This window comes from Habropoda laboriosa, unplaced genomic scaffold (genome assembly GCF_001263275.1).
Source record: "Habropoda laboriosa isolate 0110345459 unplaced genomic scaffold, ASM126327v1 scaffold123, whole genome shotgun sequence".
Lineage (NCBI taxonomy): Eukaryota > Metazoa > Arthropoda > Insecta > Hymenoptera > Apidae > Habropoda > Habropoda laboriosa.
Genome location: NW_017100236.1, coordinates 823306 through 838500, shown reverse-complemented (window position 1 = coordinate 838500; position 15195 = coordinate 823306).

The following is a 15195-nucleotide window of genomic DNA, read 5'->3' as shown; positions in this document are numbered from 1 at the left end:
CAATTTTTCCATGAATTTCCCAATTTTCCTGATTTTCATTTAACCCCTTGAACTGCCATTTATTTTCAGGCAGCACTGCTCAGGCAGAGAATTTAATTTTCTTAGATTTAAGGAAGGGATTGATATAGAAACTTACGATTTGGTTGCTCAAATAATTTGTTATTAGTAAAACTAATATTTGTTTCATACTATAGTTATGCACCAGTGGAAAATCACACTTTCGATTATATCGTTTCGTGTAAGAGGATAATTTAAATGAGATTTAGTCTAAAGTTCATCGTTTGTCGTACTATTTCAATTTCTACAATTAATACTTTTGCATTTTTAATCTGAAGTCCGAAACAACTAGAAATTTAGGCGATGCTACAGTTATGCACCGCAGCGTACTTCTCATATAAAAAGCTTCAACTCTCAATAATTTCTAGCGAGTGCAAGCTCGTCGTTGTCCGTTTGCTCAAGAAAGATCATGACGAGCTGGACTCGTCGTTTCAGTTCAAAAAGCTAAAAGTCAATATCTAAAAAAAAAAAAAGAGAAAAGATACGTCACAATCTTCCCCTGTATGTAACCCTATAAAACCTGAGCAATTTTTCCTTGACATTACAAATTTCCTTGATTTTCATTCGAAAGACAATATTTAAAAGAAAAAGAAAAAAAAATCCACTGAATTGAGTTACTTAAAATTTGTATATTTTGTATCTACAGGTTAATTTGACGTTCAAAGTACCTTCAAGCATCAAAAATTACTCCATCACTAAAAAAAAAAGAAAAAATCTCAAATTCTACCTGTTGGCTCCCACAATGTTCATGAAGCCTGATTATATAGCAAATAACTCTTTATTTTCAACACAGTTTGTTATGTAACATTAATGCAATGTAACTGAGTTCTTAAATGTTAAATGTATGCGAGTCCAATGTCCCAAGAGTTCAATTTCCCCAATTTGTTCTTACAACAATGTCACACTCCTGGTCTGTCACTGTTCAGTCCTTTTATATGTTCTTGTCCGTCCATTTGGGTCCCTTGACGGGGGTGAGATTTGAGTGGGAGGCCAAGACTCCCGCTCAAGTTCGGGCCTTGGTCGACGCCCGACGCCAACCGCTCACCCTTAGGGTAGGGTGTTCTGGGCGAGGTACGCGTCACCTGGGCTTCTGGGACAAACCCAGGGTAACGGTCGCTCAGCTCGCGCGGGTTTGTGATACGTCATTTGCTATTGAGACGCACGAAGAAACTCCAAATTCTCCGCTTTTATGAGAGGTTTGGAGCCCTTCTGGCAATAAGGAATAACTAGCCAACGTATTCAAACCTTAATGTGAAAAATAGCAGAGTCGCGTCCGTATCGTAAACCTGGTCTAAACTTAAGCATCCTTAACACAACCCTTAGTATTCCGTTAACAATACAAACATTCCCAATTCCCAACCGATTCGAACGATACTCAGCGTTGATAGAAAGTAGAAAGAGGAAAAAACAAACAGAGAAAGAGAAGCAGTCGTTGCGCCGGCAAAAATCTGGAGCACGTACTGCGTAAAATTTTAACGACAGCCCGCGAAGAGAGCGGCGCGCGACCATAAAGAGCGTCCCATAAAGAGATCCCGCGGTGTACGTTTCGAAACGAGAGGGGAACGCACGCGCTTAACACCGTGTTGCACCGTCACTGTGTGTGCTCGTGTACGTGTAGAGAGACACGAAGAGGGAGCAGAAGAGCAGTAACAAAAGAGATCGTTCGGACAACTTCGCTTTTCATCCCCGATAACCATCGATCCGCCTGTAATCGAGCTCGAAAACGGCCTCCAGAGTGGAAAAATAACCGGTGAAAAATTCAGCAACTAGTGTTCATAAGTATTCGCCTATTCGGTCATTTTTAGCATTACTCGACTGAAATTCTGAAATTCGACGTTCCAACTGCAAAAAATTGATCAAGGTGGATGTTAAATTGTATACTTGTAGACTTTGGATATCATCAAGCTTCAGTGTTTGGGTTGCAAAGCTCGCAAATTCGGAATTTTGGGAATTTCGAAGTAAAAGTCGACAACTTTCTATTCCGAAAATTCTCTTTTCGAAGCCTACAACTGTATCTTTCCCAGAAACGTGCAAATTGAAAATCTCAAATTTCCTAAGTTCCCAAGATTGCACCCGAAACTTCACAATTTCCATCTCTCTTCAAATCTCCAAACCTCTGCATTCTAAATTTCGAAAAGCGTTCAATTTCCCAACCTTCTCTTCTTACACGGTTGAAAATAAACGTCGCTCTCGAAATCCTCCATCGAAAGGGGTAAATCACGCGAGCGTCACGTGAAAGAACGTCCAAAGGAGGGAGAGAATTCCCATTCGTCGCGACTCTTCCGTAGTATTTATATCCAGCATTTTCCAGTCCATTTCCGCGCGACGTCCATAAAAAGGACACTCGTCGAAAGTTCCTCTTTCACCGCGTTTCACAATCCCGCCACCGCAAGAGGATCCTTTCGCGTGAATTAGCAGCAACAACAACGACGTCGACACCGACAAACAACGGGCGCTGAGTAAAAATCCCGAAGGGAGAAGTGGAAAAACAGCGTTTCCAATATTTTTCCAGAGACAGCTCCAAAATTTCCTTCGACCTAGATAACGGTTCGTTCGACGAACGAAAGAATCGATACAGCCTATAATTGGTTTCGGCGAGCAGCTTCCGAGAGGAGAAGAAAAAAAAAATGGCGAGCGATTTCGAGAGGAAACGAGCGACAAGCGTGGAATTAAAATGGTGCCCCCTCGTGAGGATTTCATCGGAGGAAACGTCGCGAGAAGAGAACAGAGTTTCTTTGTGACACGAAGAAGAGAAAGAAAGAGAGTGAATTTCCATTGCAAATAATAATCGATAACCATTTAACCGACGACGCCTCCGTTCCGCTGGAAAATTTAATGCCGCGTGAAAAGGAAGTGCACGGAGAATGGACCGGAGGAAGCAGTGTCGCTATTTGTCTTGTCTGTTTGAGGCACTCGATGTTTGTTAGAAACCACAGACTGCTTCAAAAAGAAATGTTAACACTTACAAATAAGATTGGGTGACAAAGTCCAGGCCACCACTTCGCCGCCGAAATCTCGCATTTCTTACATTATCGTACCTAACCATCGACCAGCGAACCAACGTCATTTCAATATCCGTCGTTTTAAGCCCTTGTAATTCTTTACTCTTACAATTAACTCAATTAAAAAAAAAAAAAAAAAAAAAAAAAAACAGTGTTGTGTCAGTTTGGTTCTGAGGTAAGGAAAATCAGTCTGCAAGTAAATTAAACAATCGATCAGAAATTGTATCGATCGTCAGAATCGGTGTTAAGGCGTACCCTGTAGCCGGATTTACGGCAAATATCGTTTCCTCAAAACAGCACAAGTGTTCGTTGCGTTGCCTGCGACACTGACCCTGCCATAAATCCTGAAGTCTCCGAAGGGAAAAATAGAAAAGTGGCCCACGACTTTTGCCAACGTCGATGGGCCACTTGACTTTAACAAAGCCTAGAAAAGCGGAGATTCCACAGTTGTTCAACCCACCCTAAGATAACGCGCTAAGGGCGAAATGGAGGGGGGTTGCGATGCACCGGAGTAAACTGATTTTAGAAAAGGAAAAATCGCCAATCTGGGTGTTTTTAGGAAAATGGGAGTCTTCGTCGATGGAAACCGCGGAGACTCCAGCAGAAACACTTGGCCTCTCGCAAGAAACACTTGGCCACTCGCAAGAGAAACACCTCTCACTTCGCAGTAGAATTTATATTTTGAATTAGTTGTAGAACATAGAACACAAAATAAAAACTTAGTATTTGAATCAAGAAACTGGTCCTTCGTAGCCTTAGACCATTAGTCGGCACACACGTGCAGAAACCGGCAACGCTTGAACGATCGAAAGATCAACCACAAGCCCCAAACAATCGGGTTGGAAAGGATCCCCAGAAAAGTGGCGACAAATGAAGAACTAGAAAAGACTCGATCGTTACCGAGGTGTCGGCGGCCTTGAATTGCCAAAATCGCGAAAGATCCTCTCGATAGCACTTACTCGTCCACAGAAGGTCTCAATGAGATTACAATCGAGGAATTGAATGGTCGAAATTCCGCGTCGACAAGCGTTAAGAGGATCCCCCGTCGGTCGATTCGAATTCACCCACGAGAAAAGCGTATTCCCCCCCACCTCGCTCTACTGTGTCTTTCAAGAACCTCGTTTGGTCCGCGCTTAACGACGAATTCAGTTTAATCCGTCGTTAATTCGTCGAGTGTCCAAAAAGGTACAAAGAGAACCTCGAATGGGAACGTGAAATGGATGAGAGAAACGGAAACGGTGTAAGTGTAAGAGTAAAGGTCGCTTGAGAAGAAGAAAATGTCGCTTGCAGATTTATTCTCGTAAAAAAAGAAAGGAGGATCTTGATTGTATAAATATTTATGAGAATTTACGTGCACGGGAAGAAAGTAAAGAAATTCGGTAAAAAAGCTGGTTAAATGAAAAAGAAGAAAATGAGAAGAGCAAGTGTTCCGTCGCGCAGATACGGAACGCGTGTGGGGTCTTCGTTGACCGGGTTTATGGCACGCTCGCAACAAAGACGCTTCGTAGCTCCGCGAAAAAATAAGTAATTTCTTACAGAACAATGCCTTTAGAATTTCGACTTTTCCGCGTCCTCGATAACGGAAGACGTGTCATAAACCAGGTATTCCTCAAGGGTCAATCCACACGCGCGTATAACGGCACTCTCGGCCGAGGGTTGACCTGGCGGGAATTTCCGACGCGTCACCGAAGGACAGCGAAGATTCCACGCACCCGCAGGTAGGGCCCTACTCCTTCCAAGGAAAAGCGCGCTAAGGGCGCAATGGAAGGGTGGGTGACACTCGAGGGGCACGTTGATTGGTAATTTCTGCATACGTGAAAAACCAATCAGCGTGCCTTCTTGCACTTGGCGGGGGAGTCACTGCGGACTCCAGAAAAATTCGGGGATCCGAACAGACATTCGCAAATATTCTCTCGTGCGAATGACACACGGTCTCCAACCGTTCGAGGAGGCACCCGTAGTTTTCGAGTCGCGATCGATCACTCGAGTCTTGAAACAAGTCGTCTGAACAAGGCGTATAGCGCAAACAAAATTTGAACTAGTTACCTAAGATTAATTTGGCGGGTAACAGTCGCGGACGCGAGCTTTGAACATGGCAAAAGAGCGCGACGCGACAACAAGTGAGAAAATACTGCGGAGAATAAGGGAAAGAAGGAGAAACGTCGAAAGGGCAAGGGTTGAAGGAAAATTGAACGAAGGAAAAAAGAGGAGGAAAAGTAGAAAGGTTGATGTAGAATACGGGAACAATTGGAAGTGGTAGAAGTGAGAAAAATTGAATAAACGGGCCGACAGAACAATATCTCTGATATGAGAAAGGGGGCGGGGCTTTTACGGCGTGTGAAACGCTAGAGGGAAAATAGTAAAAGTCGAAATCTGGCAGGGAATGGAGAGAGAGAGTGTGTGTGTGGAAATATCGAATGTGAACGAATCGTGAAAAATAACACGGTCGCGTGGAAAGGGGATGGTTGATGATAAGGGAAGTTGGAAAAGGGGGTGGTGTTAAAACCAGAAAAATAGAGATAACTGTATGGAATAGCGAGAGACTGGCTGCGTTACTTTCCCGCTCGATCTTTCTCCATCTCGACTTCGAAACACCGCAGTAACGTGAAATTTTTAGTAATACGACGTGTTAACTTCCGAGTGATTAATTTTTTAAAAGTAGAGTCTTTTAATTGGCGAAAATTGACGAAGCATCGAGAACTGAAGGAAGATAAATTATGTGAAAAAATGATGAGAAATTGGATTAAAATTGTGAAGTGCTGGTACAGGAGTGATTACTCAGTGGCCAAATATTTAAATGAATAAATTTAACGGAAATGTTCGTGAAATTAATCGGATAATTTGGGCGTGGAAAAATTCTGTCGTCGATGGTACAGATTATAGGAAATTGAACGAAATAATCTGTTTAGATTATGTTAAATTGAATTCTAGCTCTGTTACAGTAAGACTGAAGATTTAAACGATAACTACTGTGTATATCAGATTAAGGAGCGAAGAATCTCGGAGAACTTTCATTCCTCTCCTTTCAAATTATCTAAAGATAGAACAGAAGCTCCTCCAATCCAATTACTTGGTACGAACAAACGAGAACGAAGGAATAAAACGTCAATCTTTAAATTTGAGAAAATGTATCCAACTTGAAAATCACAGAAAAGCAGCAGTACGTTATTTCGTTAAATAAATGTAACGGATAACTGTTGTCCTTTAGTTCGGTGGTATGATAAATATTCGAAAGAATAAACGGCAGCAGTTGAGAAAGAAATTCGTATTTAGCCTAGAAGACCGAGGGAAATTATAGAAAAATTAACAAGCAGAAATAAAAATAAAAACAGTGACGAAGGGGGGTGAAAAAATCCCCCGAAGGCCGGAGAGGAGAGCAACAGAAGAAAAAAAATAAGTGGGATTACAGGAACAAGGTGGTGGCGGTGTGGAAAAACGAGGGAAAAAAGTCAAACTGAAAACACACGCACGCGTGCACGAATAAAAAACTAGAGTGTTCTCCTCGGCTAAAAGAGACAAAAACCGAAAAAAGACAACTATAATAAAATACCAACACGGTGGAGAGAAGAAAAACCAGTGGGACCAATTATAAAAAGTCATAAATACAGGAGAAGGCGAGACCGAGGGAGCGTGTCGTGCCTAAACGCGTGGACGGAGGAAACGCGCGAGAAAACGTCGAGAGAGAGAGGGGGGGAGGGGGGACAATGGAAAATTGGAGGGAAAAGCCTGAGCGTTGGGGAAGAGAGACAAGAGTGAAAAAAAGACAGAGACGGACTATTATAAAATAGTGCGAGAGAAAGAAGAAGATACAGAGACAGCAAGAGGAGAGAGGGATCTAAGAGCGAGAGAACCAGGGAGAAGAGAGGGAGAGCCAAGAAAGAGAAAGAGAAAGGAGAGACAGAGAAAGAGAGGGAGAGACAGAGAAAGAGGGAGAGACAGAGAAAGAGAGGGAGAGACAGAGAAAGAGAGGGAGATAGATGAAGGAGAGGGAGACAGAGAAAGGAGAAGGAGAGACAGAGAAAGGAGAGGGAGACAGAGAAAGAGAGGGAGAGACAGAGAGGGAGACAGACAAAGGAGAGGGAGAGACCGAGACAGAGAGGGAGACAGACAAAGGAGAGGGAGAGACCGAGAAAGAGAGGGAGAAACCGAGAAAGAGAGGGAGAGACAGAGAAAGGAGAGGGAGACAGAGAAAGAGAGGGAGAGACAGAGAGGGAGACAGACAAAGGAGAGGGAGAGACCGAGAAAGAGAGGGAGAGACCGAGAAAGAGAGGGAGAGACCGAGAAAGAGAGGGAGAGACAGAGAAAGGAGAGGGAGACAGAGAAAGGAGAGGGAGAGACAGAGAAAGAGGGAGTGCCAAAAAGAGAGAGAGAAAGGAGAGGGAGAGAAAAAAGCGGGGGAGCTAGAAAAGAAAAACAGAGAAAAGAGAGGGAGAGCCAAAGAGGAGAGAGACAGAGAGGAAAGGGAGATAGAGAGAGAAAAGAGCCAAAGATCAGAAAGAGGGAGGAAAACCAGAAAGGAGAGAGAGAGAGAGAGAGAGAGAAGACAGAAAGAAAGAAAAGGAGATGGAGAGACAGACAGAGATAGATGTGGTAATAAACGAATGTAGACGCGTGTGTGCGAAAGAGAAAGAGATAGAGATAGTAATAGACGAATCTAGACGTGAGAAAGAGAGAGAGAGAAGAGGGCTGTTGAGAAGAGTCTCGGTGAACGCGACAACGACGACGTCGACCGAATAATTCCACGCGGTCTCGACGGCGTCGTCGGCGTCCTTCCCCGGCGGAATTTGCGTCTGCAAACACGGTAATATTTCAGAACATCGTTTGCACGGTAAATTACACGAGAATAATCAAAGAGACTTCCGTGTACTCGTCTTGGGAGAAAGTCGACTGTATAGAGAGGAAAACGCCACGACACGAAACAAACTCTGTTTCGGTTGAAAAGAGAGAGGAACACGTTGAAAAGGACATAATGAGAAAGAGAGAGAGAGAGAGAGAGAGTTGTTTCAAGCGTATACCAGAGCTAAGTGCGGCATTGCCACTCTAATGGGAACGTGTATATACGCTACGTTTCTGTATTCCTTGACGTCATACCTGCACACGGTTATATTACTCCGTTTCCGCAAATACCTCTATTTTCTTCCTTCTTTTTTTTTCGACTTTCTCCCCCTCTACTTCTCTGTCCTTTTCTCTCTTTTCGTGTGTGCGTGTTTTCAGTTCTGTTTGATGTATGCTGATTGTTACGGTCCCGTGGAAACGGCGCGATGGACAACGGAGGAACCGGAGAAATAAAGTGGTAAATTCCCACGCGAGTCAAGAGTGGAACAAACGAGAGCCTAGATTCGAAAATCTTTAAAGTTTCGCCACGATTTTCGATTTACGATGCTCGAATGGAATTGCTTGGGAATATTTTCTGAGTACCTCGGGGAATTTCCAAGAACGTCGATTGTCTCGTGATATTCGAACGGATGTGACGGTGAAATTTCCGCGTGGAAAAGTTCTCTGATCGATATTACACGGTGTTAACGAGTCTGCGTATTCATACAGTTTACCGTAAGTTTTAATTGGTAAACTGGAGATATAAACAATAAAATCGTAAGGTAAAGGGTTAATAGAAAGCTATGCTTTCAAAAACAATACTGTGCATTGAAAGCTACGCGAGAATTTTCAAGAAAGAAAAAAATTAGAAATTTCAGCATATTTCAAGGAATTTTTTATTACCTATATTGGAAATGGGTTATGGAAATGAAATAGTCTTTGTAAACTGTTAATATTCTATTTATTACCAGACTCAGAGGAAACGTCTTTACTCTTTCAAATGCTCCAACGAACTGTCTCTGGACACCCAACAAGGGAAAATTGGAGTCCACTTATACCTAGGAACTGTTTACTCTATTGTATTGCAGTGTGCAGTGCTTGACTCGAAGACGAACACCCGACACATCTGGTCGAAGTCTTCGTGTCTTTGTCTAAAACAGGGGTCGGCAAACTTTTTTTCTGGAGGGCCAGATACTAAATATTTTTTGGCTTTGTGGGCCAAGAGAGAAAATTGAGATTATTACGTATGTATGTATGTAGGTAGTTAACTACAAATTAAAATTTTTTGACAAATCCCTTATGTTAGGATTCATCAGGCAAAGGTTTATGGCACGATCGCACCTACAGGCTGTTTTTGAGATTAGGATTTACTTTACTATTTTATGCTTTAACGTCCATCCTAGCGAAGGCCGGTAGAATCACTTAATTAGAGTTTTTTGCCGCTTGTGCCTTTCGCGCTCAATAGCTTAAGAACATGCCATAAACCACGGGTTTCCGAAGAGTACAATTACCTGCTAACGGTCCGCTGGCCGATGAGTCACCCGGAGGAATTTCCCGAATTATTATAAACATTTGACTCCCCCTTGGGATCTTCTCCCACTCCACCAGGGTAAAGCGCGCTAAGGGCGCACTGGAAGGAGTTGGCGAGAAAATTAGGCACGTTGATTGGCGATGAATATTAGAAAATATTCACCAATCAGCGTATTCTTCAAGAACCACCGCTCTCGAGGGCGAAGACGAGCTCTCGAGAAAGTAGAATCGTTACAACCATCAGAGCAACAACATCGAGCACTCAAATTAGTCACTTAGTTTTACACACAATAAAAGCTTACACAAAGTTAGAAAGGCAACACGCAGTTGTCCATTTTTTAATCAGTCGGCTCAATGCGACAGCACACACGGGCTACATCAATACAAAATCATACACCTTATTTGTAATACACATTTATTAATGAGAAATATGGAATTCTTTCTTTCTGGATAATATTCCATTGAATTGTACATAACTCGCGGGCCATAAAAAAACTGATGGCGGGCCGCAGTTTGCCGACCCCTGGTCTAAAAGAACGCGGAGACATTTTTGTCCTCACTTCACTATTTCTACAGGGGGTTGTTAGAAATAATCTAACAACCTAAATCTATCAAAACGAGGGGAATCTCTATCGATACCTCCAATATTAACACTTTACCGACCGGTAGCCTATTACATACTTTGTCCAGTTTGGTGGAGAATATCGTTTAAATGCAATGGAAGTTTACCTGTGTTTTTCTGAATTTCAAAAATTCAGGCAGAATTGTAAATATTATGCTGTCTCGCAACGTAAATTTAAGTAAATTAGGTTGAACTGCACAGAAAATGCACAGAACTGCATGAAACAAACGTTGAATACATTTTTGATTCGTGTAAAAAGAATTGTTGAAAATGTTGTTCAAATTATATCGTGTTTGATATCATTTTCATCAGAAAAATCTCACCAACATGTTAAAAAAAATTCCAAATGAAAAAAAGGAAAATTAAAGAAATTATATTTTTCTATTATGATTTGTCGAGATCTCGTAAAGGAAACCGACTGGTGTAGCGTTACACGCTTGTCTAACTGCGAGCGAGATAACATGGGCGCAGAAATGACGCAGACCTAGGCGTAGGACCATCTATACTGTCACTTGTAGAATCCAAACTTACTGACTCTTGTAGAGAATTTACTGTAATCGCTTTTTTGCCGCCAACGCTTACCGACCGGTAACCTATTACTCACTTTTTTGCCGCCGACGCTTACCGACCGGTAACCTATTACTCACTTTTTTGCCGCCGACGTTTACCGACCGATAACCTATTAACCGGTCAAAGTTTGATTTAACATTTCTACAGGTATAAGGAAAAGCGCGTATATTCCGCTCAATAGCTTAAAGTCTAAACAGAGCCGGTGTCAGTGATGTATCTGTGACCGAGTGAGTGGTCAGAAGTGCGTAGGATGTTCAACCGCTACCGGTCGGTAAAGTGTTAATATCGAGGAAGCAGATACAAGAAGTGCGTGAGTGTAAAAAATTAATTTTGAAAAAATACCAATCGAAGAATATCAGCTGATATTATGGAAATATTTAAAAAGCACGGTGCGTTAATTTTTTACGAATGAAAGAAACGAACATTTTATTCTTCGGTTTTATTTATCAACAAAATACGTTGGCAATAAATTCAATACCGGCGTAAACTGATAAATGATCCGAAACTTTTCACTGCCAGTGTACATTACAAATTAAGAAATCCTAGATTCTCCGAGAAATTCCGTTGTTCCCTTTCCAAATTAACTAAAACCAGAAGAGAAGCTCCTGCAATCCAATTACAAAACTCTAAATGCACTCGCGCTACGAACAAACGAGAACGAACGAATAAAACGTCCCCAATCCTGTTTAGTGAAACCTTCGAGGCGACGACTGATGGTCACTCGAGTGCAACAAGGTTACGGGGAACGCGAACGCACGGAAAAAGCCGGATAAAACCAAAAGAAAAAAAAAGAAAAGGGAGAAGCACGATTGAATGACACGCGACGTCCATTCGAATCGCCCCTTTCTTCTCTACCCACGCAGACGAAGATCAGACAGCGAAAGGGTGAACGGTTTCCACCCCCGGTCTGTGGAAACACGTAAATTCCACGCACGGAATTCGCAAATGGCGCGTAAGTCGTTCCAACACCCTTATTTCCATACTTGATGTGTAATATTTGCACGGACACGTAGCATTTTCCTCGTTAAAATCTCCGTAAAGCCTGGACAATTATGGGGAACAAGGTTTAATCTGGATAATCCAAGTGACGAAGACGAAAAGAAAAGATGTTTCGTTAACCCTCTACTCTCGAGGCACCATTTTTGGCACGTAAGGCCCGATATGGAGTCTACGAAACTTCTCAACTTCCAGTTAGTTTAGACATAAATGTAGAACATTTCTAACAACTGTTCTTACCTGATTTACCTTTATTACACATTTTCCTAATGAACGTTATAGAATAGAGTGGTTGGTTGTATTAATTTCATTTTAACGGAATGGAAGAAAACGAAAAAGATAGAATCAGACAGTAGAGGGTTAACATTCGTCGTGTCTTTTTGCATCTACGAATAGAGAGCATACACAGTTACTCGAATTAATTTTTGGACACACTTTAGAACAGTATAACTTTTTTTTAATTGGACCAAACGATTTGAGTTTTTTTAGAAGTTAGAAGGATTAGTATACTAGATGTGTACAAAAAATTTTGAAAAAAATTGTAAAGGTCACTTTTTACGACTTTTTTATCCGAGCCGGTAATGAAAATTTTAAAAGTACATTTTTTAGAGTTATGTCAGTTGTATACGTGCTGAAAATTTCATCGAAATCGGTTAACGTTGCTATCAGCTATAAACGGTTAAAAATTGTGACAGTCGCATTTCTTTCACGACTTTCGCCCTGTAACTGTAACAAATCTGAAGATTCTTACACCTTTCGCTGCCTGTCGCTTGTTTCTGCACCAAGTAGCTCTCTTTTCTCTCAATCACTGTCTTTCCCTCACTTCATTTCTCCCTTATTCTTTCACATTCTCTCTGCCTCTCTCCCAGTATCTCTCTCACGCACCCCTTTCTCCCATTTTTCACACTCTCTCCACCTCTTTTCTAACGTCTCACTCTATCCGCCTCTGTTTTACTGTCCCACTCTCTCTTGTCACCTCTTTCTCTGTCTCTCCCAATCTCTCCTTCTTTCTTTCTGCTCTCGCCCCTCTTTCTCTCCCTCATCGCTCCACACTCTATTTGCCTCTCTTTCAGTGTCTCACTTCCCCTTTCGCCTCTTTGTCTCTCTCTAAAGAAAACAGGGGCGAAAACTTAGGAAAATTCCATTGCAAATTTCACCAAAAACCCTCCCAATATTTCCCACGGCCACGAGTACTCGCGACTCCTCAGATAAACTAAATACAGCAACAGGATATTGCCTGGGTTCGAGTAAAATCAAAAGACCGAGAAGGTTTACATAGGCAACGTTTCCAGGTAGTTAATCACAACCTCTTGCATTTATCGTTCGTCGTGCAGTGGAACGCAACTCGACCGCAATACGAAGAAATTAGAAGAGAAAGAGAAATATGAATGAAAATGAAGAGTAGGAGAAAAGAATATCGAATGCTACTTTCTTTTTTTTTTTTTTCAAGAAGAAAAAATCACGAATACCATCGTGGAAAATATCAGCCTCGTTCGAATGCTCTTTTACATTCGTTCTTTTTCCCCTCTTTTTTTTTTATAAAAGAAGAGGGAGAGAGAGGAGGGAATCGTCGCTACGATTCACCGCACGAAATCGCCGAAAGTTCCTTCCACCACTCGACGCCCAGACCACCGTTTTCCGCGTCTACGAGCCTGCAGAAACTACGAGAGGGTGAAATTCTACCGGACGAACGGCGAATTTCTTTTTTTTTCTCTTTTCTTCTTTTTCACCGATTACCGTGCCTGGTTCGACCGATTCCTCTGGCGAACGAACGTCCGAGTTGGCTGAGAGGCAGGTTTATGGAGGCAAAAGGTCCAGGCTAAATGCGAGCAGCCAGGCTGATTTAAGGACCTCGAGAGGAATAGCTGTTTAATCGGACAGTTTTTTTCGAAGAGAAGATGAATGGACAAGCGAAGGATCCTTTTCCATTTCGAGTTTCTTTTGAATCGACAAGTGTCTAGCCTGTGATTCAGATTTTTTAGGGGCAAAACGAAAATAATTGTGCTTGTCGATTCATAAATATTATTCACTAATATTAGAGCTGATTTAATGGAACCTTCGTTTTACGGATTGTCGTACGTTACCGATAAATTGAGTTGAAAAAAAGGGAACAGTTTTCAGATTAATTTGTGCTAGTTAAATTATACTTTTGTATCATTTCTATTGTGGTCTTCTCGTGGTTGAAATTTGTCATAGAAATTTTATAAAACTTTGAAAAATCATTGTATCAATGAAAACAAAAATAATTATTACACGTTTGTCGATTAATCAACCTTCATTTTCAAAAAAGTCAGTATTTTTTGGTAACAAAAGTTTGACTATTTAAACAATTTCTATAATTATCTCTATATCTGACCTTATATTTGAGATCATTATATTCAAATAAAAATAAAAACGATATATTAACAAAATTATTATGTACACACGCAAAGAAAATCAAAGAAGATTTCATACCTTCCATATTAATGAAACCTATTTCAATTTGTACCTTAAAGAGAGAAATTTTTCAAAAATGAAAAAGAAAAAAATGTCAGAAATAATTCGATTGTAGAATGTGTCAAAAATATTGGAAAAACTACTACACTGACACAACACGATAACATCGACGCAAGTTCTACCCTTTATCCTGGAGCTTTTGTTAAAATTTCAGTATCCCAGTATACTCGACGAGAAATCAAGTATTTCTCTTGGAAGCTATACGTTACAACTTCTCCCATGGGAATGAAGAATGCCATGAACGTTCGATCTGGAGGCAGTCGACGGGGGGTCGTGCACGCGACACAATCTGCAGCGTGAAACAGCCGGAACGCGTGCACAGGCGTGTTTTCGCGATCAAAGCGGCGCGGCGCGCACGTAACGTAACGACGTTAATTAATTCAGCACACTCGTCGCGGTCGTGTGTCGCACCAACACCACGAGTGGCCTGTCGAGAGAGGATGAAACCGTCGCTGAGTCACCCCAACGGAACGAAGAAGATTCGCCTCTCTATGTACATGCGACGGGGTTGCGATCTAATCTTCCTTCCGCGCCCCCTTAACAGCCTCGTATATTCTCGTCCATAATGTCAGTGGACACTTGGTGGATTTCGAGTCTGGATTAATTTGTGTTTCAGAGACGAAACTGAGGTAGCAGTAATCGTTGGTAAAATGTCTTTTTAGCATTCTGCTGTTGAGGAAATGCTTAATATTGTTAAAAAGATTATTAGAAAAATTAACGAAGAATTAATAGAATTGAAAATATTGCGAGAAAAAGATTTTTAGGATAGTATGTAGATGAGTGGATGAAACCAATGAGAATTCGATTATTTATGAATGATACAATGTATGATAGTATAATTGGATATTGTTATTCCTCAAAATTTTACCAAAAAAAAAAAAAGGAGAAGAATCGTACAAATTTTCTCCGTGAGCAGCTATCCCGCTCTCTTTTAATATAGGTACTCTCAAATCACTGAAAGGTACAGGAAGACAAGCCAACGTCGTCTCCAGAAACTCATGCACGCTCGAACAATCGTTTCTCCTCCCCTGTTCCCTCAGGAGAAAGAGAATCAAGAGACATAGAGGGAGGAGGAGGGAGGCATCGAGAAACAGAGAAAGAGAGAGA